This window comes from Stegodyphus dumicola, chromosome 7, assembly GCF_044657685.1.
Source record: "Stegodyphus dumicola isolate Sdum_Otavi_A_Nest chromosome 7, ASM4465768v1".
In the NCBI taxonomy this organism is placed as follows: Eukaryota; Metazoa; Arthropoda; class Arachnida; order Araneae; family Eresidae; genus Stegodyphus; species Stegodyphus dumicola.
In genome coordinates this window covers 107,944,217-107,969,311 of record NC_140774.1, presented here as the reverse complement: position 1 = coordinate 107,969,311, position 25,095 = coordinate 107,944,217, and the positions used below count along the sequence as shown (strand labels likewise).

Sequence of the window (25,095 nt, the reverse complement as noted above, 5' to 3'; positions counted from 1 at the left end):
GTTATTACATAACACTTTTATTAAAGCCAAATTTAGTAAATGCCCAATTTGCACTTGCAAAGTAAAAGTCCGCCACTAGTAGGGTTTAAACAACAGAAACTTGAATTCAAATTTAAATGGATTCGTAGCCATTGTGATTACAATATAACTGGTTTTGCTTCAGCAGTACATATACTAAATCATTAGACCAAATTTCTAATTGCGACGCGATTTGACTTCTGTTAGCAAAATGGCTAACGCCGAAATATAGTCTTAGCAGAGCTTAGTGAAATAAAGTACAGTTGGTATTGAGAAACTATTACAAAAATTTTCAGTTCAAAATTCTAAATTTAGAAATAAGTTTTCACTTACCCTTTTTTCTTCCAAAGGTTCCAAATCTGGGACGAGCTTAAAAGGTAAAAAAATATCAAGCTATACTTGAAGCCTAATTTATAGCAGAAAACACTTTTATTTCTCATAATTTTTACATGCCGAACACGAAAATAAACGTAGATACAAAAACACTAGATATCTACACGCAGACGGTACTAAAATAATTAGAACCAACATCAAAATTGTCTTTTTTTTTTTTTTTTTTCAAACGGAACTACTGTTGCCAGTGATAATAAAGAGAAATGTTTATTTTTCTTGTTTGTATTTTTTTTTCTTTGGGGGCCATTTTTGGCACTCGCCATTTTGAGTTTTAAACAATTTAATGTTAAAATTCAAACAACATTTAAAAATTCACTTTTGTTGGTTTAATAAGTCTGCCATAATGTGAATGATAAGGCTTTCATGTTCGAGTAGGAGTTGGATCATCAGGTGACAGTCTGAAAGTCTGAACTGTCCTCTGCAGCACAGCTTCACTGCCATTGTTATTGGAGCAAGATTGGTATGAAATACTTCTCGCCTTTCGTTGTCAAACTGTGCCTGGGTCTAAATTAACTGTTAAATGCAGTCCATAAGAATCTGAAAAAGAAGAAAAGTTAGTAGGACAAAAAGATTTTTTTTCCTGCACTTCCAATGGGAACAATTTCCTCACAAGACGCAAAAAGGAACCATATGCTGTTTTCACAAGAGCTACTCTAACGCGATGGACCTTTCCAGGATAGAGTTTCACTATGCGCCCTAAATTCCAGTTCAGACTTTTCGTATGATCACTTCCGAACAAAATTATAACCTCTTCCTTTTTCCTTTTTTACCTTATGCACGTCTCGCAGTTGTCCTAAATACTTAACTCTAAGACGTTTCCTTAGGTCTCTTTTCACTAATTAAGAAATATCATTAATAAATTAATCTTTTTACTTCCTTATACGAAGTAAAAAGGAAGTACTATAATCGCGAAAAATTTCAGGCATCATATTTCAAAGCAAATATTCATTTTCCCCGCTATCGAACGCAATTTAATGATGTTTTTGCTTGACAGCTGTTCGTAAGGACAGAATAAAGGACTCTTTCCCCCCCAAAAAAAGTGTAAAACTAATTTAAAATGAATTCTGAAGTGAATTTTTCGTGGCGTCTGTGCGTACGTGCATACGTATGTATCTCGCATAACTCAAAAACGAGTAGCCTCAGAACCTTGACATTTTGTATGTAGGACTGCTAAAACATGTAGATGTGCACCTCGTATTTTGGTTGCAATCGGCCGCACCATAAGTATATAAGTATATGTATATATATATCCACTCTGTTACTCGGCTCAGTGATCTCAGTTTCTTTATTCTTATATGCTTCTAAATTGTGCATTTTTTTTAAATGATTGACTTATGCTGTTCTTATCTTCCGGTTAAGGATTTTATGCCTTTAGTAAATCTGTAAGCAATATTTTTAGAATTATTAACAATTTAAAATTGTTTAAGTGCTGCTAAGCGTAATAATTTTTGCCATGTCAGCCATTGCTTGTTTACATTTAAAAAAATCTGATGTGTACACCACATGACTTCCTTGTACGGAATATTATATTATAAGCATTTTTTCTTGCATTTCATTTGAACTTATTGGATTGAATTAAATCTACTTCGTTGATAGCACATAAACCACAATAGAATAAATACACTCTTTAAAATTCACTATATTTGTTTACCATAGCGACACCTGTTACCTGGCCGTATATTCACTTAACAGCGCTACATTTCAATCATTTTTTTTAACTATGTCTATGTCTATGTTGTAACACAATTAAGAGACAATCGGGCTAGTGCGATCTTTACCGATATATTATAAATAGGGTGCCTTTAATGATGAGTTGAATCCAGTAAAATGAAACGTACTCTTTTCACCTAGTGTAGAGTTTAACGTGGCCCCATGATGTGAAGATCTGCAGCTTGAGGATTTCTGCCTCTCGGCTATGCTTGTCTTAAGAGAAGCTGCGAATTAATCTTGATCTGCAAAGTTCAAAATAATCTCAATGGCCTGAAAAGCTAGACAAAGTTTCTGCATATTTGATTTTGATTTAATTCTCTGAGCTATTGTGGTTATTGACTTCATGAGATAAAGGGTTTTCTGATCTTTGAAAATGTTAATGATTTCTGCTAAATTTTCCTCCGGGTTTTTCTGCTTAACTTTGTCACTGTAAAGGTTTTTAGGCATTTCTTGATTAGTTCGGCCTGAAGCTTGAATGAATTCGGGGAAGTCATCTTTAGTGGTTTTTCTATTCTAAATAATTGAATCTTTTTCCGTATACCTTACAACCACGATAAGAAGAAACGTGATTTTCGTGACAGTAAATGCAAGTTTGTTTTTCATCTGGATTTAATTTACAGGTGTTGGATCTGTGATTTTGTCCGCACTTACAGCACCTGATCTTTTTAAAGCAGTTATTTTGGAAGTGCACGAACTCCTGGCAGTTGAAACATTGAATTGGGCGTTTTCTGGGCTGATATTTTCTATTCTGATATTGGATCTGAACATATTGTTTAATTCATGAATTTTCTCTCCTGCAGAATTTCTTTTCAGTTCAAGAAAAAATATAGGGTAAACGAATAATTTGGTCTTCTACTTTCTTCGTGAATTGCTTTACTTTAGTTATAGGGAAGCTTCTGAGTTCTAAATCTGCGTGAATTGCTTGCTCTGTGTAGGATCTTGGGATATTCTTAAGTATAAATTTAATTGAAGAGGCTGAGGAAATTTCGTACGTATGAAAAGTAATCTGTGCTTTCTGGAATTTATCAACTGTAGATTTATAATCGGCTTCGGTGGTAGTGTAAAGGAAAATCTGTCTGGATTTGATTGTAACTTTAACTGCACCGGGAGTTTACATGGCCATACAGGGGCTAGATACCAAGTAGATTTTACATAGGACGTTGTTTATAAAACAAAGTAACTTAAAAAGAATATAAAGGATAGCATTAAAACACTAAAACACACATATAAGCTGAAACACATAGATGTACAAAATTAAACGTAAATGCATAAAAACACACTCATAATTACGTAACATAAAGATATAAAAATTCGTTTTTACATATTTCTCTGAGCATTTTGTCTATTTCAGGCCAATCAACATCGTTTTCTGGAATGACTAATGCGGGAATTTTCGTTTTATTTTCTGCGTTATTCTGGGTTGTAGTCGTCTGCGTTTCATCTGTAACTTCCATAGCTTCCTTATTTTTGTTAAGAGTTTCAAATCTATTATTTTGCAGAATATCTGGTGGTGGGATAGACTCGGAATTTTGCGCTGTTTCCTTTGGAGTTTGCCAATCCTTCTGATTTATTGTTTTATCATCTGTTTTAGAATTTGCGAGTTTCGGGGTGTTCTGAATGCTTGCTTGCTAAAATGAACTGATTTTGTTAAATTTCTTCTTATAACTTTGAACGCATTTCTATCGTTGGGGGTGGGAGGTTAATGGCTTCATAAACTCAATACAGTTTAATTTATCGGCGATTTCGTTTTCTAATTTGAGTGAGAGATCTCTTGGGTTAGTCGGAAGCTGCGTATTAAGATATTCTTGCGAGATAGCCTCTGTTAAATTAGAAAAAACGTTTCTGTGTTTGTTAACTACTGCTTCAAAATTTGAAGGGGAGGGTTTGAATTTCTTAGTATTATCGGCTATTTTCTTAGGACTTCCTGCGGATGTCTTTTCTTTTCTCTGGGATTTACTTTTCTTAGTAGAAATTAGAGTAGCAATTATACTTTGAAGCGCCGTGTCATCTAAAGCAATTACAGGTGACAGGTGACGAAGGACGGGGACGCCTGGCGTATAATATAGGTAAACAGGCATATGTCCCACGTCCTCCGCTATCTCGAAGAAACAACTCGCTGGAGCTCCGTGAGGCTGCACCGGGAGTTTACATGGCCATACAGGGGCTAGATGCCAAGTAGATTTTACATAGGACGTTGTTTATAAAACAAAGTAACTTAAATATAATATAAAGGATAGCATTAAAACACTAAAACACACATATAAGCTGAAACACATAGATGTACAAAATTAAACGTAAAAGCATAAAAACACACTCATAATTACGTAACATAAAGATATAAAAACACACACGAGAATACATAACATGACACATAGAATACATACGGAAACACGTAGAGCACATAAATGTAAATATTGCACACAGAAGAAACATATGAGACATAGTAAAGTGTGCGTAAAGCAGAACAGCTATGCGGAAATATGCTCAGTACATAATGTACATACTTTCATTAGAGGCGTCTGTTGCATGATTTACATGTTTCGTTGCATACACTACATTGGTGCATTGTACGGATGTTTTACATTTCGATCTGGGATAATTACAGTTATACAATTCTGGAGGGATTCATGGTTACATTAGAGACATACAATACATTGGATAAATACATTAAGAACATACATTACTTCATTAGAGACTTGCATTACATTATTTACATATGTTACGATGCATGCACTACATTTGGTACATTGTACGAATTTATGCATTTCGATCTTGTGCGATTACAGTTATACAATTCTGTAAGGATTCATGGTTACATTAGAGACATACGATACATTCGACGAATACCCTACATTAGGAGCATACATTACTTCATTAGAGATTCTCATTGAATTATTTACATACAGTGCATACTCTGCATTTGGTACATTGTACGGGCATCTCTTTGGATGTAGTCGATTTTCTTGAATAATTCGAATAAGTCGAATCATTATCGCTATCATAATCGCTGAAAATGGCATGCCAAGGAATTTTGCCCCTATCAGGTGGTTCGCTATTACTGGCCATATCGAGGAGAACAAGCAAAAATGATATTTACCAAAAATCTAGAAGAGTAGTCGTCGTCGCAAGAGCACATCTCATTTTTTAACTCAGAATCATCAGCCTTCACTTTATAACTCAGAATCTCATTTTTTTCTGATTTTTTAACTCAGAATGCACAAAATTTATATCATCTTAAGAATTATCTAATCGTTTCCACTATTTTCTTAACTCAGAATACTCAAAATTTATATTATTTGAAGAATTATCTAATCGTTGCCACATGTTCTATTCAAATACTCTAATATATCTAGAACGATGTATAAAAGAAATTAAGCAAACAAAACAAAAAAGAAACAGTTTTTCAATAACGATTTAGTATTTCTCATTCAATTAATTCACTTCGCGACAAGGCAAAAATACATAAAAACACAAAATATCTGTATTAAAAATTACCAAGTAAATCTTATCTTATTTGCTCGACTAAATTCCAGAATGGATTAAGCCTGAATTGATTCGCAAATAATAAATGAAGACGTTATCTTTGTTGTTGAGAAGCTTAGTCTCTCTAGATTGGCAACAAATCTACTATTATGCTGTTTCAAATGTAAAGAAATATGTTCGCCATGTTATTTTAAACTTAAGGCTTAACTGAACTTAAACAGCTTTTCAATTGTTGATAATTGTACAAATATAGTTTGCAGATTTACTAAAGGCATAAAACCTTAATCGGAAGATAAGAACCACATAATTCAATCATTTTTAAAGCAAAAAATGCACAATTTATAAACATATAAGAGTAAAGAAACTGAGATCACTTATCCGGGTAACAGAGTGGATATATATATGTGGGATGGCATCGTTCATTATAATCAGATGACGCGACAAGCTGTGAAAATAAATCTTTTACTTTTCCGATTATAGAAGGCAGACGATTCCGCCATTAAGACGATGACGCGATTAAAAGATGTTTGAATGTAAAGACGATTCCTTCTCTTCATCTGTAAATAATCTCATCAATTTCCTTCTACGTATGTAATTACTTTGTAGTTTGTTGCAACTATTCATGTTTCATTAAATATTCAAGTTATTTGTAAATCGGACTAGTTTATTAGCCCCTAGACAGCCACATCGGAAGTAAGTCTACAGACATCATATTCCTAGACAGTAAGTACCGATTCTACAGATTTGGGCGCTCAGGCCGCGATGAGCCTAGGAAGAAGCATGATGAATATTACAAAAGAAGAGAAGTAAGTTTTGTTTCGATTATTTCCACATTGTTACTTCTAAGAATAGTGTTCTATGATACTGTGAATTAAGATGACTACCTTAAATCCTATTCCTAGAATTTCAAATTCTTTAAAGACTGGGCCTACTAAGTCAATTAAACTTTTACATCAAATTGTGTTTGGAACTTTGGGTGATCGAAAAAATAGAGCTAGATTGCGTAACTTTTGTGGTTTTCCATCTGATTTTAATATTGAAGAAACAAAACAAATATTACTTAAAACTCTTACTGCAAATGATTTTATTTCTGTGTGTAATTTGTTACATCTTAATTATGATTCAAATCCTGATAAAAACTGTGATTTAATATTGAATAGTCTTTGTGATTTTAAGCTTTTAAAATCCGAAAGTGATGACGATGATGAGTTATCTGAAAACGAAAGTGTTTATGATTCTGATAAAAATGATGATATTAATTCTGTTCGGTCAGAATCACCTCCCATAAATAACTCAGTGGATGAAAACATTATAATGCCTAGCAATATTTCCTTACATTTTCGTGATAGCTTAGAAACTGTTTCTGAATTTAATGGCACTGATACATATCCAGTTGAATCCTTTATTGGTGATTTAGAAGAATCTTTTAAATTATTTAAGTTATCGGAATTACAGAAAATTGTGTTTGCTAAAAAATTGCTTACTGGTTCTGATAAAGTATTTATTAGGTCTTTGAAGGGTATAATATCATGAGGCAAATTAAAAGAAAATCTGTTATCTGAATTTGGTTCTAAAATAAACAGTGCACAACTTCATAATTTGTCACAGAATCGACACTTAAAACCTGGTGAATCACTTTCCGAATATTTAATTGCCATGCGTGAAATAGCCAGTCGCGGTTCTGTTGATGATTCATCAATTCTTGATTATATAATCAATGGGATACCAGATCAGAGTAGTAACAAAATTATTTTGTATGGGTGTAAAACTATTTCTGAATTCAAAGAGAAATTAAAAATTTATGAGAAAATTCGTGTTCCAGATACGAAGAATAAGGGATATTCAAGTAATAACACACAAAATAAAACACGCGCTATACATAGTAAGATTAAAGAGCCAAGGTGTTATAATTGTGAAAGTTTTGGCCATAAGTCGAATTTTTGTAACAATAAGAGTAAAGGATTTAAGTGTTTTAAATGCGATTTGTTTGGACACAAAGCCGTAGATCGTTCGAAAACATCATCTAAAAATATCCAAGATGCCAAAGCTGTTACTCCAATAACTCAGACTTGTCAGAAAGAAATGCATAAAATTGCTAATTTGGGGAATTTGCAAATTGTTGCTTTAATAGATACTGGTAGTCAAGTAACGCTAATCCGCGAAGATATACATAAGAAGATAGGTTCTCCTGAACTTAAGTCGGCAGATCTACAGTTAACGGAATTTGGCAACAAACCTATAGAGAGATTTGAAGGTGAATTCCAAATTGATGGTTCTTCATTTAGATCAAATATTTGCGTTATCGCAGAAAACAAGAAATCTGAGAATGATTCTGAAGAGCAAGTAAATGCTTATTGCAATGGAAATGGTTCTGAAGAAGGATATGGAAAAGTTGTTAATTATGGTGTTTTACTTCCAAACCCAGAAACTGATCCTGTTAGTATAGTTCCTGTTACAATACAGAATTTGATCAAACTGGATACTTCATCTGCAATCAAAGCTAGTGGCAATGATTCCATGATTTTGAATTCTGATGATGTCCCGAGTGATGCAGATTCCGCTGTAAATGCAAATGATGCTATTAAAGATGAATTAGTGCAAAAAGGAAACTCAAGCATAATACAATTAGCTCTGAAGCCAACGTGGAGAAACGTGACTACAAAAGGAGATTCTGAAGAGAAGCATTTTCCCGAAAAAGAGTCATTTGCTAAAGATGATGAATCAAATGCAAATTCCACTAGAACAATTTCAGTGAAATACCTTGCAATAGAGAAGTAAAATAAACCACTGGAGACGAAGAAACTACAGAGACCACTGAAGAAAAGGAAAAGGTTGAAAAACAGAAGTCAGTCAGAAAACCTGATGACGACGATGCTGATACAGAAAGCAAAAACGGAATAAACGAAATTAAAGAAGGTGAGAAAAAAGAAGCGGAAATGCAGATTCAAAAGACCCAGGATGAAAATCGAAAATCTTTGATAATGAAATAACGATTTTGATGATTCCCGATATAGACTTTTCCCGACTTGACAAATTTCTCCCGATTTGACTAATGGACTATTGTTTTAAAGACGTGAACTAATTTAAGAAGACTGAAGATGATGTCTATGGATGAAATGTATGAAGGAAGACGACTTAAAGAAGATGATTTTGAGAAGACGCATTCGAATGACGGATCTTAAAGATATATAAGACGCATTCAGAAGACGTATCCAGACGGTATCTAAGAAGAGGCATTCAGAAGACGTATTCACACGATGTTTAAGAAGACGTAAATACAAAGATGAATTGTTCCAGACAGCATCAAAGGAAGACGTGTTTGTAAAACACATATTTTCAGATAGACTGTTCAAGATGAACGAACACTGAAAGAGCATTTAAGAAGAGCTAACGCCGTTATTTCTGAGGATGTTAAGATGATAAGGGAAGATGGCTGAAATAAACCATTTAAGACGACTTTTCCCTCAATAGTAACTAAAAATCTCTTTTTTTGTTTTTTTAAATTTTACTTTTCAGATCCCTAGATGAGATGGTGGTGCTACGAGAATGCGAGGCCGCATTCCATCAGGATGGACGAGCATTTGTGGGGGATGGCATCGTTCATTATAATCAGATGACGCGACAAGCTGTGAAAATAAATCTTTTACTTTTCCGATGACAGAAGGCAGACGATTCCGCCATTAAGACGATGACGCGATTAAAAGATATTTGAATGTAAAGACGATTCCTTCCCTTCATCTGTAAATAATCTCATCAATTTCCTTCTACGTATGTAATTACTTTGTAGTTTGTTGCAACTATTCATGTTTCATTAAATATTCAAGTTACTTGTAAATCGGACTAGTTTATTAGCCCCTAGACAGCCACATCGGAAGTACGTCTACAGACATCATATTCCTAGACAGTAAGTACCGATTCTACACACATATATATATATATATACATATATACGTTTGGTGAGGCCGATTGCAACCAAAATACGAGGTGCACATCTACATGTTATAGCAGTCCTATATACAAAATTTCAACGTTCCGTGGTTTTTGAGTTATGCGAGATACGTGCGTACATACATACGTTCGTTCAGACGCCACGAAAAATTCTCTTCAGAATACATTTTAAAGCAGTTTTTAAATTTTTTTGGAGGAAAAGAATCTTTTATTCTGTCTTTACGTACACGTCACGCAAAAACATCGTTAAATTGCATTCGATGGTTACAGCCGAAAACATCGAGGAGAAAACAACTCCAGGAGAAAACGTCGTGGTACAAAACATCGTAGGAGAAAACAGAGAGAAAACATGGCAGTTCTAATTTGTCGTTGTACAAAATATCTTGTTCGAAAATAAAGCGGTTCAAAAATTTCGCAGTTTAAAAACATCGTTGTCGAAAATATTGTGGTAAAAAATAAAGTACCTACAAATCATTGCATGACGATAACAGCGCATACATGCCTTTTTCAAATCGCATAGTGACATTTTATGTAATCGACTTTCGTCATAACTAACAAATCGACATCCAAAAAAATTGATTGCACACTATAGATGAAAATGTTAACGACACTTTAAGAATGAACGGAAACATAGCAATGTGTAATTTTCATTAAAACAACATCAGATTAACAAATGTGAAAGAAAATAATTTGATCATTAATTAAGCAATTTTTATAGAGGTAACCTCATTCAGTTATTTACCTTCCTTTTTCTAAGCATTTTTAGACTGTATTTTTCATGAAAAATTATCAGTGAAACTTTATAAAAAAATCTGATGTGTACACCATATGACTTCCTTCTACGGAATATTAAATTATACGCATTTTTTTCTTGCATTTCATTTAAACTTATTGGATTGAATTAAATCTACTTCGTCGACAGCGCATAAATCACAATAGAATAAATGCACTCTTTAAAATTCACTCTATTTTTTTTACCATAGCGACACTCTGGCGCTAGGTTCACTTAACCCTTTGTGGTGCACTACACTTTAAAGTCGGTATTTCAACAAGCAAAGTTGTATGCAGTATATCTACACCTAAAGGAGTATATAGATAAAATATTGTAAAAATTGCACTTACCATTTCAATTCTGTGGAACACTGCGCCACCAGAGCTCTTAAAAGTGCGACTAAGCGAGCATTGCAGTGAAGCACGGAAATGAGTAGAAGCTTTTTTATAGTAATAAAGAAACACTGTATTATAGCTGTATACAGGGTTTTCTGGATATACACAACTTTCTTGAATATATATGGATAAATGAGGTAAATATATGTATATACACAAGTCCTGTATACAAAAATATTTACAAATTTTTCGATTTTATAGCTTCGTGAAATTTTCAAAGCATGTCATATCTTTTTGATAGAAGCATAAACCAACTTTGTAGGTTTTGAACAAAAAACTTGTTTTGTGCGGCTTCTGTTCCGTACAACAATATGTTTAGAATTCCAAGTAAAAAGAAAGAAAAAAGAGAAAGAGAATTAAGAATTAAAAATTACGAAGTAAATCTTAAACATTTATTTCCTCGAAAAAATTCCAGAGAGGATTAAGCATGATTTAATTCGCAATAATAAATGAAGGCGTTATCTTTGTTGTTGCGAAGCTAAGTTTCTCTAGATTGGCAACAAATTCACTATTCTGCTGTTTCAAATGGAAACAAGCAATGGCCACCATAAAAAAAAATTACTAGGCTTAGCGGCACTTAAACAACTTTAAAATTGTTGATATTTTCTAAAAATATTGCGTACAGATTTACTAAAGCATAAAAATCTTAACCGGAAGATAAAAACAACATAATAATTATTTTTAAAGAAAAAATGTACAATTTACAAACATATAAGAGTGAAGAAACTGAGATCACTGAGCCGGGTAACAGAGTGGATATATATATAAATATATTTATATACGTTTGGTGCGGCCGATTGAAACCAAAATACGAGGTGCACATCTACATGTTATAGCAGTCCTATATACAAAATTTCAACGTTCTGAGGCTACTCGTTTTTGAGTTATGCGAGATACGTACGTACCTACGTATGTACATACGTTCGTACAAACGCCACGAAAAATTATCTTCAGAATTTATTTTAAAGCAGTTTTATAATTTTTTGGAGGAAAAGACTCTTCTACAGATGTCACGCAAAAACATTGTTAAATTGCATTCGATAGCGATCAAAATGGATATTTTCGTTGAAATGTGCTGCCTGAAACTTTTCGCGATTACAATACTTCCTTTTTACTTAAGGAAGTAAAAAGCTTAACTTATTAATGACCTTTGTTAATTAACTATGTAGATTTAAAATTCGATCAATCTTTTTAAGTTGCATTAATTATCTACTCATTTTTGATTTTTAAATGATTAAGTTTCCTTCTTATTTTTTCAGCAAAAATGTGTTAGTTATAAAATAGAAAAGTAAAAAGAATCCCTCTTTCCTTATACGAACATGCATCTACAGTCTTCAAAACCTTGAAAACGCATGTGTGCGATGTTATCGTTATGCGATGATTTTGTAAGTACTTTATTTTTTACCATGATATTTTTGACGACGATGTTTTTAAACTGCGAAGTTTTTGAACCACTTTGTTGTCGACTACGATATTTTGCAACACGATGTTTTAGAACTGCGATGTTTTCTCTTTGAGATGTTTTCTCCAACAATGTTTCCTAACACGACGTTTTCTCCTAGCGTTGTTTTTGCCGCGATGTTTTCGGCGGACACCTCATTCGATAACGGTCCAAATGGATATTTTCCTTGAAATATGTTGCCTGAAACTTTTCGCGATTACAAGGATTTTTTAATTTCTTTTTACTTCGTACAAAGAAGTAAAAACAGAATAGTAAATTTGTTGCTAATCTAGAGAAAGTAAGCTTCGCGATAATATGTAAATCAAAATATGTAAAAATAAATTAATATTTACATATTAATTTATATTATATGATTTAATTCCCAATAATAAAAGATAACGACTTCTTTTAATCCATTCTGGAATTTATTCGAGCAAATAAGTGCTTAAGATTTACTTCATAATTTTCAATACAGATATTTTGAGTTTTTATGTAGTTTTGCCTTGTCGCGAAGTGAGAACTGAATTAATTGAATGAGAAATACTGAATCGTCTGTGAAAAACTGTTTCTTTTTCTTTTTTTGTTTGTTTTTGTTGTTGCTCTTTGCTTAATTTCTTTTATATATCGTTTCAGATTTGTTATAGTATTTGAATATAACATGTGGCAACGATTAGATAATTCTTAAGATGAAATAAATTTTGTACGTTCTGAGTTAAAAAATGATTGAAATGTAGCGCTGTTAAGTAAACCTAGGGCCAGAGTGTCGCTGTAGTAAACTAATATAGTGAATTTTAAAGAGTGCATTTATCCTATTGTGGTTTATGCGCTATCGACAAAGTAGATTTATTTCAATTCAATGAGTTTAAATGAAATGCAAGAAAAATGTGTATAACTTAATATTCTGTCAAGGAAGTCATGTGGTGCACACATCAGATTTTTTTATAAAATTTTACTGATAATTTTTCATAAAAAAATGCAGTCTAAAAATGTTTAGAAAAGGAAGATAAATAATTGCATGAGGTTAATTAACCATGTAAATTTAAAATTCTATTAAATGTAATAAGTTGCATTAATTTCTTACTCATTTTCAATTTTTAAATATTTAAATTTTCTTACTTTTTCAGCAAAAATCTATTAGTTCATTCAAAGATATGAAATACATAAGTAAAAATAATCCCACTTTCTTTCTTGCGCTCCCAAATCATTATGCGAAAATGCATTTACAACTTTTAATACCTGAAAAACGCACATGTGCGACGTTATCGTCATGCGATGATTTTTGTAGGTATTTTATTTTTTACCACGATATTTTCGACGACGATATTTTTAAACTGCGAAGTTTTTGAACCGCTTTATTTTCTACGATCTACTATGATATTTTGTACCACGATGTTTTAGAAACGCGATGTTTTCTCTTTGCTTTCTTTTCGCTCACGATGTTTTGCACCACGGCCTTTTCGCCTTGCATTGTTTTCTCCGCGACGTTCGTCGGCGATTTTTTTTTTTTTTTTTTTTTTTTTTTTAAGTTTTAATTTTGATTTACAAATTTTTTTTATCTTACACGCACACACACAAACATATATATGTATAAGTTATTAAGGTGACGTAAGCTGAAGTTATTAGCATAGAAAGCAGAAAACTAATTTATTTAATGAATAAGTAAATAAAAGAAATTTTTAGAAATTTATATTGACCTTTGGAATTGAGTTCTAACAAGGAAAAGTTAATGATGTGTGAGTACGTTTCAGATACAAATGGATAGTTATTTTAATTATAAACAGACAGTCATGTGTCTTAAGGTGTAAATTTTGATTCTGTTTTGTTTAGACTGTACATATTAATTATTCCATTTTGTTTTATGGAAAAAAAATGTATTATGGAATAAACTTAGTGAACACTTTCTAAGATAGCCATCTGTTTTCAGACAAAAATACATGTTTTAAAGAACTATACTCCATTAAATCAATTTAATGAGCCCTCAGTTTAATTTCACGTAATTTTCAATAAGCTTTTAACTTGTCCATTTTTATTCTTTCTAGACAATTCTTCAGCCTGGTATTTTAAGGCAATCGTTTTGAAAGTCAGCACTGAAATTTTTCACCTTATTCATTTTAGTTACCATAGCATAAAATTTAATTTTGGAATTCTGCTCATAGATAGCTAAAATATTTAAAAAATTAACCAAAGAAGTTCATAAAAATATCAGTTGCTAGGGCTGGTATTGAGTGCGCCTACAATCATGGCTACGGTCGCATTATTACCCGTTACCAATTTTATTTAAGCCTAAATAAATTGTTAATTTTAGTCATAAAGTAATTTCAATGGATATGTTATATCAATATACACGAACTTTATGATATATTGAAAAAACAATTAAGTAGCAAAAAGTAGCAGAAGGAAATGATGGAGTAACAGAAAAATCACTAAATCCCAAAGACACAAATTTTAGTAGCACAGGTTTGTCAAAAGTAGCAAAGTTGCGAAAAATAGCGCTATCTGACAACACTGCTATACAGTATTAGTGTTTAAGATTTCTCGACTTTTCCATTTACCACGAAAAATTTATTGTACTGTGTTTTCCTCAAGATTTCTTGAGAATTCTAGAAGAAATTTACTGATAATAGTATTTATAGTTAACAGGCAGCTCCATTTTCTGCTTGCTATCACAGCACTCTAGCAAAACAACCTTTGTGCGTTTCTGCAGGTTCTTATACTCAAATTTGATTGACTGAATTACAGCGAAGGGCTTCTTGATGACAGATCATTGTATATTGCAATTATTATCCATTAAAATTTGCATGGTTTCAAATATTTATTTTCACCAAAATATTAGGAAATTAAAATATAGGTAAAGGTAAACGTAAAAGTATGGGAGACACCAGCGATGTACCATAGGTCAACTGGTAATGCCTTCCCATACTAACTCTTTGAAAAACAAAAGGGGCTGTATTGCGAGTTTTAAAAGAATTTGCATAGACTGAAGCTTTCCAAAAGGTTTGCCTATTATGGTACATCATGCAATCTCAAAGTACGCCCCGCATCCGGTATTTATTAAAAATAATGATGTAGGGCATAAGTAGATTACAAAATAGTCGGAATACAATTTGAGATTCACAAGATAAATTGAACATCTGATTTGGTGCAACAAAAATAGGAGATAAACATAATTAATAAACAGAAAAACATAATGAAATAATTATAATTAGTACTGGCAACACAATGTTAAAAGGAATTGTAATAATAATGCTAAAGAGGTGGGTGTCCATGGGTTATTTCAGATATATTGGTTTATTGCAATTATTATAAAGTTCATGAGCGGAGCCATTTTGTCCATAATCACAGCATGTAAAATTTCACTAAGTTTTAAACAATATGTGGACTTACGCTTGACAGAGATCTAGACCGTAGGAAGAGAGTCTTTGCATAATTTTTTGAAACTTTGGATACTGATGTTTATCTTTAATTAAAAATCTTTGGAATGCCAGGAGGTCAGTTCTTGGGGATTTTATGTGAATATCCTTAGTTAAGGGGCATGAAAAAGTGTAATGATCAGGAGTTTCCTGTTCCCCACATATACAGATATCAGAATTTGCCAAATTTCTTGCGTAGAAATATGTGGGGAAGGGTCCATGTCCTGTTATAAAGTAATTTAGTGAAGGATTCGAGTACAGAGATGCGAAACTTACATTGGGGATCAAGTTATATGTGCGTCTTCCCTGTGGAGCATTGTTTCACAAATCTTGCCAAGATTTTGAAGCAAGTTGTTTTAGTTGGTACTTGAAATTTGAGCGAGGCCACGGAATGATGATTTCAGTACCATTGATTAATAGCTGCTTCTTTGGCTAGTTCATCTGCCTGATCATTACAAAATGGCCACTATGTTCTTTGATCCATGAAATTTGAATTTTGTAGTTTGGAATTTTGCCAAGAAGAGAATTTATGTCGGATATCAATGGAGAGGAAGGTAAGGGATTCTTAATAGCTAGAATAGCTGCTTGGGAGTCAGATTTTATGCTAAATTCGTTGAGATTTTTGAGAATGGCTATTTCAATCGCTGCTTTTATAGCTGACAATTCCGCTTGGAAAACACCGCTTGAAAAAAATTATCGAGATGGCCTTTCCAGTTGATGATATTTGAGGGGGTAATTTGAAAAAAGATTGCGGAACCAACTTTTCCTTCAATTTTTGATCCATCAGTATAAGCAATTGGAGATGAAATTGAATTTTCTTCAGACGTGGAGAATATTATTTTGCTGAAGCGAAGCGCTGGATGGATAAGATTGGGGTTAATGAAATTCGTTTCTAACCAAACATAAGCAAACTTTGGTGGATTTACCCTAAAACATTTGATGGCAACTCTTCGAAAAGCCGGCCTGGTCGGCGCAGTGATTAAAGCTGCTGGTTGCCTTGCTGGTCTGGGCTCTGATCCTGGAGAACTCTTGATGTTTGTATGTTTATAGTATCTATGCGGCATAGGGGTACTTAATACTGGCAAGCAGTAAATTTTCTCGAGAGATTCGGTACGAGAGTAAGAAGGGCGGAAGACTTTCGCCCTTCTTACCTGTCTTCCTTAATATGTTTTCTATCAAAATTGGGATGAAATATCCTCGTTTTCGCGTATGTAAAATCGGTCGTACTTTCTGATCTCCTTTTTAGGTGATGAGACAATTTATAAATTTGTGAATTTCAAATTTAAATAGCAAATAGCGAAATCACGCGGTAAACATAGAAAGTCCTTAGCTTAGGGATTTACACAAAAAAAAAAAAAAAAAAAAAAACTGAAGAGGAAAAAAAAAAAAAAAAAAAAAAAAAAAAAAAAAGAAAGAAGCAAGAAAGAAATCCCGAGAAAGCAGGTTTTATTTTCTTTCCTGTTCTCTCTCTCTCTTTCTTTTTTCGGAATTTTTTTTTTTTTGGAAGTATAAAATTATGCATTTCCCAACAACGATTGAGAAGAGATTAAGAGAGACAAGAGATTAACTTTTCATTAGAGGAAAAGAAAATGTTCGTTTCGACAATGTCTTGTGAATGCAAGGAAACTTCTCACAGGTGGCTTGTTGATCATACAAATAGACTTATATCATACAGATAAATTTGATTTCATTTTATCATAAATGGATATTTAAATACTCGAGCGTTTCTTATATCAAGTGAAAATAATTAAAATGGCAAAAGTAGCAGAATAAAACAAAATACTTAATATTTGTCCCAATAACCCTATACCTTCATTAAAAATGCAGTTACTTCCTTGAATTAATTATTGGATAAAATAATCAAAGAAGATTAAAACCAATTAAAAACTTCAGAATTATGAAAATGAAAATATTAGTCACATATAAATTCTTAGGATGATAAAATTGTAGATTTGTAGAAATTTAAGCTTTACGATTAATTCCCTTCGAAAGAACAAATGAAATAACACATGAAAGAAAACTTTGATATCTGTAATTATAATTTCTTCCAATCTTTATTAAGATATGAAACAACAATCACCCCATGATCTAGAAAACTGCCAGTACACTGAAAGCCCGGTTACAGGCGAAAACATCGCAGCTAAAATATCACGGCCAAAAACGTCGTAATGTAAAATATCGTGGGAGAACAGAAAGTAAGGAGAAAAATCTCAGTTCATTTTTTAAACAGACATTTTTTAAATGTTCTAATTTAAAATTCTATTTTCTGCTACATGTAGCATTAATTTTCTACTTATTTCCAGTTTTTGAATGCTAGAGTTTGTTTCCTACATTTTTAGCAAAAATTTATTAGTTAATTTAAAAATATGAAATATAGGGATAAAATACTCTTCATTCCTTCTTGTGCTCACATATCATTATGCAAATATATATTTATAACTTTTAAAGTCTGAGAACAGATGTCTGCAATGTTATCGTCATATGATGATTTGCAGATGTTTTATTTTTTTATCACGATATTTTCTATGACGGTGTTTCAAAGCTGCAATGTTTTTGAACCGCTTTATTTTCGATGACGTTTTAAAACTGCAAAGTTTTCTCCTTGCTTCTTTTTCCAACGATGTTTTATATGACAACGTTTTAGCCTTCGCAGCGTTTTCGACCCGATAGTTCGGTCCGCGGTTCGAACTCTGGCGAATGAGCTTGGCTGCATGGGCGTTTTCGTAGTTTTGCTCATATGTAATACGTATATGTGCAGTTTCCTTCAGAAAGTTGCCCACCAGCGGCCGAGCGGTAAAGACGCTGAATACTGGTAGTTCGGTCCGAGATTCGAACACCACGAATGGACGGGCTGCAGGGGTGTTTTCGTGGTTTTCTTCATGTGTAACGTGTATACGAGCCAGTTTCCCTTAGAAAGTCCTCCACGAAGGCATCCCTCCCTTTAGGCAGATAACCCTCGTGTGCTTTGCAATAATTGAAAAATCCAAATCCTTCGGAAGGTTCTTCATGAAGGCATCTCTCCCCCTTAGGCAAATAGACCTTGAGTGCTTTTCCATAATTAAATAAACCAAATAGCAGCGTTTCCTTCTGCGGTGTTTTTAGCGGATATATAGAGCGTTGCCATGCGCTGAAAGTATTATTACGAATCATAAAATTAAATTACTGAATTTTATTGTAACTTATCTCACTTGTTTGACTTCAGAACAAGCGCACGAAATTTATCATGGCAAAGAGTACAAGATTACGTCTGTTATTGGCAAGAGCCTTGGACACCATAAAGGTTGACAGTACGATTTTGCATAGTTAAATCCCAAATTTGAGAGAGAGCACTCCGGGGAATGGGTCCGAGGGTATCCCACCTTTCTTCCCCTGCCACCCAATCACAGTTGAGGACTTTCTACTCGCCATACATTTAGCTTACCCCCCCCATGCCGCAATGACACTATATATTTATAAAAGTCCATGCCTTCTTTGGGATTTGATCCCGGGACCTTCGGGACGATAGTCAAAGTCACTAAGGGTGGAGCAATATGTATTTTAAAAAAAACTGTATTATAACTTGATATTTATTCCAAATTATATTTATATTTCAAAAACAAAATCACACTGAATGCCAAAAATTGGTGTATAACGGGTAAAGAACTGTAATTGCTAAAAGATATTTAAAAAAACTAATATCAATTTAATATTTAATTTTCACAGTGCCGAGGGACAAAGTTGAGTTCTAGACAGGAGTTAGTTGTTCATGAACCAATTAAAAAGGTACCAATTCCCGAAAGAAGCTACTCTGTTTCTCTATTCTTGTGAAATGTAATAAACGGTTAAGTGATTAAAATCGTAAAAAACTGGTAATTTCGTTTAAAATTCCGTTTCTCTCAAAAATGACCCGATTTAATTGAACTTTTGATGATGGAAGTTATATAGAAAGTTATTTCACATTAGACTTCTTTAGAAAGCTTTAAGTAAGAGTGTATTTTTATCTTTAGATAGCAGAAAATTCAGCAGTCGTACTTATTATTTCTGAGGTTACCGTAATCAGCTTCTGAGATATTCTAATGAAGACTCTTTATGGGTAGCTGAACGATGCGGAATGAAATACGAGTGAAAGACAAATACGATGAACAATATTTTTTAACTAACTTCCATCTGGCATTGAATTACATAGATTTATTCTTATGCATTTATAAATAAAAAAGTTGCATTGAATTTAACTGCCCTTTTCTAGCTTTCACAAAAGCAAATGCACTGATTGTATTTTAAAAATTAATGTTCTTAGTAATATAATATTAATTTCATGAGTATAATTGTGTAATAATTAAACTGCACAGTCATGTTTGGATCTTAAATTTAAAATCTGAAATTGTACTTTAAGAATTTTTTCGGTCACTTTCATTTCAGGATGGCTTTTGTTGCGGAACTTGTGCAAGAGTACCTGTTGCCCTTGCTCAGTTGTAGTTAAAAATCTTTTCCTTTTTTCCCTCAGTTGTTGAAAAACACTAGTGAAACAATTACTCTAAGTAAAAAGCTGCAGAAATCGGTCATCCGTTACAGAAACTCTTAAAATTACACTTTTACACATTTTATACGCACTTTTAACATGCATCATAGAGTATATTTAAATAATCGCAATTTAAGGGAAAACATTGGATATATTCATGAGTATCAAGATTGACACTGCTTCAGCAAATGTACAGAGATGTCAAAATATTTGTTTGGATTTTCTGAGCTCAGTTTCGCGTACTGATCCTGAATCCCGTTAAATGCAAATCGAGCATTCTTTTGCTTTTAGCATTCTGCGAAAAAATCTAATTTGATATTGCTTTTTCTAATACTGATATTTAAATGCTTGCAGTACTTACTAGACTGTTAAGCTGAAGCATTTTACGTCTAAATTTACTGCTGCATAATTATTTTGCCTTTAAAGAGTTTTAAGAAATATTTTATTACCTCATTGTAGTTTTACTTGGATTTTCTATTCTATCAGTTAAGGTAGTGTATGAGGGAAGTAAAACTTTACCATAAAAATATCACTAAATATTGAAATAGCTTAAGTTTCTTAATGAGAGATATGCTTTAATGCAAAATATATGTTAATAAAAATAGAAATTTCTTCTATCCTTTTATACTACATAACTTTATTTAACGGAGTTTGTCTGTTTTTTCAGGTCAAATCTTAGCTTTTTAGTCCCGTCTATCAAACCCATTTTTTGGACATTTTTAAACGTTCGTATTTGAAATTACAATACAAGATTCTGTGAAACTTAAAGAAAATTGATAATTGATACGGGTACCCTTTTTTAATGCTGAAATTTTCTCACAAATAATTTTTATGGTCAAAATAATCATCGCAGAATTTTTTTTCTTTACATCATCGGATGGATAGAGAAATTATTATCTAAGAGTTTATGGCTAACTTTTTCGGAATCTGTAACGTAATTTCCGGAAATTAACAGGCCAGTTAGTATTCAGATAGTAGAACAATGCCCGTTGGTTGCCCATGCATAAAATAATACTTAAAAATATTTTTTAATTATGAAGATTACCGATGACTGTGAATCTAAGATAGAAACGTCAATGAGGACTAATGGATCTAAGATAAAATAAAAAAAAAAGTTTAATACAGCTCAAATACTTCATTTATTATAATTATAATCAAAACTCATTTTATGCTGACAGTAATTATGATGTATGTTGATAACAATCATGCACCCTGTTATTTATGCGGGCTTTTATCATTATGGGCATTTACTAGTGTGGGTTTTACCACTGAGGGCTTTTTTCTATGAGCTTTTATATGTGTGGGTGTTTCTCGTGGGGGAAATTATGACTGTAGAGTCTATGAGCTTTTTCCTTGGGGGCTTTTATCAGAAAACATCCCTTTTCAGTGGTAAAATAACTTAGGTATACGTCTAGGCTATCTAAGTATACGTTATAAAGAACTTCAAAGTTCATTAAAAGACCGTCTGAAATTCTCATATAGCTTGTTTCGTAGTTAGAAAATGGGCGATGAAATAAAATCAACTGTAGAATTTTAAATGGGTCAGCTTTTGGAAATGTTATAGAATGTAAACGCACACAGGAAAGCTTAACTTCTAAAAGAAAATATTTACATGACGGATAATCACATAATAAAAAATAGTTAAACATTTTTATGAAATACCTGAAATAATTATACTATTGTCCATATATTAAATTGAGATTGAGTGAAATGGCATGCAGATTCTTCCCATAATCGGAGCAAATACGTTTCTTTTTATCTATAACATTCTTAACCGAACTCAGCTTAGTGGAATCAACTGTAGCAATGCATTGTGTAGTTGATAATAAATGCAATGAAACCTGTCAGAACAAGCATCTCTGAAACTAGGCAGTTATTTCTTAAAATATAAATAAATACTAGCACTGAACATCAATGAATTCTTTACGGCAACCACCTTAAAAAAAGACTCAAATCGTTCGGAACCATGTGATTTGTTTGCGTTGTTTCACTGTATCATGGAAGCATTTAAAAAAAATAATATTGACTGATTGAAATAATAAGATTATGATTCAAACAAAGCGTTTTTATTCCTCCTCCCCTTAGTCACATAAATCTTCCTACCCCACGACGACTTCGTAAAAATCTAGCAACTTCAATTTAGAGGCAGCTATATTCAAAGCTATTCGTTACCTATCGAACATTGAGCTAGATAAAAAACTAAAAGTCTTTTGTTTAATACACTGTATTGCATTATAAAAGGGGCCCACCAGCGGCCGAGCAGTAAAGTTACTGAACACTGGCAATTCGACCTGGGTTCTAGGCGAACTGACTGGCTGCATGGGCAGTTTGGGGCTTTTTACCATGTGTAGCGTGTATACGAGGCAGTTTTCCTTAGAAAGTCCTTTACGAAGGCATCCTTTCCAGTAGGCAGCTAGCCCTTGAATACTTTGCTATGATCCAATAAACCAAAACAAATCGAATTTTCACCACAAAGAAAAAATTCTGGATTGACGTCAAAAGTAGTAGCCCAAATTCTACAGGACACAAATTGTAAGAAATTGAACAAGCCTTGACAAATAATATTACAGTACATGTAATGTGAAGAAAATTTTATGTGTTGTCAGAAATCGAAAAGCATGTGACACCTTTTATTGCGACGGACTCACAATGATTTCTGTATAATACCTACCCTAATGTCCCAGATTAATTAAAAAATAACACACATATATTATATTGAACACAATCGAAAAGAAATATTCCGAAGGGGGTTGAGATTCTTGGATTCCATCCTCTGACTGGCTGTCTGTGAGACAGGAAATGGAGCGTATGCTGATAGAGCAAAATTGAATTTACTGATGCATGTAATTCAATGCAAAAATTCTCACAATGAGGAAAACTGATACAAGGAGAAAACAGATACCTTTTATTACGATTAAAATTTGCACTTGCTTAAAATCTTTCATGTTTGAGATATTCCATTTTAAATATCTATATTACTCTAAATCTTTTCCCATAGATTATGTATTTTACGCTATTTAAATAGGAATATAATTTCTTATATGTTTCTCCTGAAAAACGTTACGAGAGTTCTCTTTCTCTCTCGTACAACTGCATTTATTAAAAATGTCCTTCAAGTGCAATAAAGTGTATTATTTATACACAAATTAGCTTAACCTTTATTCAACTGTAGCCAAGGTTACCGCATTCTACTAAAGGAAGGTTTACTTTTATCAACTTTCCGGATCAAATCTTTTTACTCAAGCTTGAAATTTTTGAATTCATTGATTAAATAACTTTAAAATATGTGCTGAAATAAAAAAAAAAAACACTTCACATTCACATAAAATACAATATATGAATTCAGTACAATTGGATTAAATGTACTGAGACCGTAATCCACATTTCAATGTATGATTTCATAATCGGAAATTAGTTATAATTATATTAGGAATTTATCATAAAATTCCCAGTTAAATCCCAAGAAAAGCAGTTAGCAGAGGTTTTGGAAAATGTTATACAGTTTAAAAATAGATAATGTATTTGGATTTCATATGATAAATGACCATTCCCAGTTCTAGTAACACTGTCAGAATGAATTTTCATGACATAAGTAAGATATGCTTCTCCATTAAAAGACTTTTTTTTTCCAGATCTTTAAAAGTTTACAAAGAAAGTTAATGTTTTACAGTAATTTTTATGAGAATATTCATTGAGTTTGTGTTCAGCTTGCATTTCGATTTGTCTTGATTAGTCAGTCGTCGCAAGACTTAGAACTCTATCAGGAATTTTAAAGATAAGCTATTTTTAAATATTTTTGTGAATTTGCTATTGAATTTTACATGGCGTAAGTGCAAGAAAAGTGATGTTTAATAAATGAAGTTAAAAAAGACAAAAAGCTAATAATAAAAATACCAAAAGAAAATTCTCCAGGCAAAACTTTAAAACTTTTTTATACGAAGGCACCCTTTCCCATAGAAAGATGAAATTAATGAGTTTGGGCGTAATTTAATAAAACCAAATCCTCCTAAGCCACAACGTTCATTATTATTTTAAACAATAAATTAAGAGCGATTCCATGAATGCGCCTCTGGTTTACTGTAATTCACGTTCCTGTTGAAACTTCATTAATAAGGTTATCATTCTGCATTGCTAAGCAACTTCATTCCATTACCGTGTATTTAAATACCACCCCTGCATTATTCGTATCGTATATAAAACCATAATATGCTATTTACAAAGTCTGAAAAATGCATTTCATCTCCTGCAATATTATAAAGTTAGAAAAGACTATGGTTAAATCTTTGCAATTTAGTATTACATTAAGCTACCTCAGTTGTAACTATCTACGATATCAAACAGGCAGTTAATTCTTTAGTTATAATGTCGTAGAGAAAATCTGTAATTCAATTATTTCTAATTTTAAGAGTATGTAGAACAACGGATTAACAAGTCAAGGGATTTAGAAACAAGAAAAGATGTCCATCCTTCTTCATAATATTTATCTTAATTATTTTTAACACACTAGTCTGATATACTTTATAAGATATCAAAATAAAAATTTTTTGCTAAAATTATCGTAGTTGAATTTTAAACACCATATTACTATTGCAGATTTTTTCTTAAACTTATAAAATTTGATTACATTCAGTTTAACTTAAGAACAAGGTCCCACCCAACCCACCTATACTATTCATTGTTTAACTGTAAGGTCTTATTGGAGCCAACCCGTGATAAGTTTATAAGTTGATTATATGTTGAGGTAGTGTAAATATTTTAATGTCATATATTATGCAAATGGTTACACCCACTGAGTGGGTACAATTACGACTTACTGACCGTTCGATCTAGGATTCTTCAGGATTCGAACTCGGACCCTCCGGTACAGCAGTCAGCATCGATAACCACTGTCCCGGTTAAACGGTAGATTAATGTATCTTAATATCCCTTACTCATTTTGCATACCGTTTCATAAGTAATATATAATTCTCATAATTTCAGATATTTTGTGCCTTATGGCTTTTTGCTTTAGGATCATATCACTAGTC

General features: G+C 32.5%; 1 long non-coding RNA gene across 1 annotated transcript in view; it reads right to left on the bottom strand.

Moving 5' to 3' along the window:
• Positions 1-428: 428 nt before the first annotated feature.
• Positions 429-25,095, bottom strand: part of LOC118191207 (uncharacterized) — a 58,020-nt gene continuing 33,353 nt past the window's right edge. Inside the window, exon 2 of the long non-coding RNA XR_004758538.2 lies at positions 429-948. This is a non-coding gene — a long non-coding RNA (uncharacterized LOC118191207). The remainder of the gene's footprint in view (positions 949-25,095) is intronic.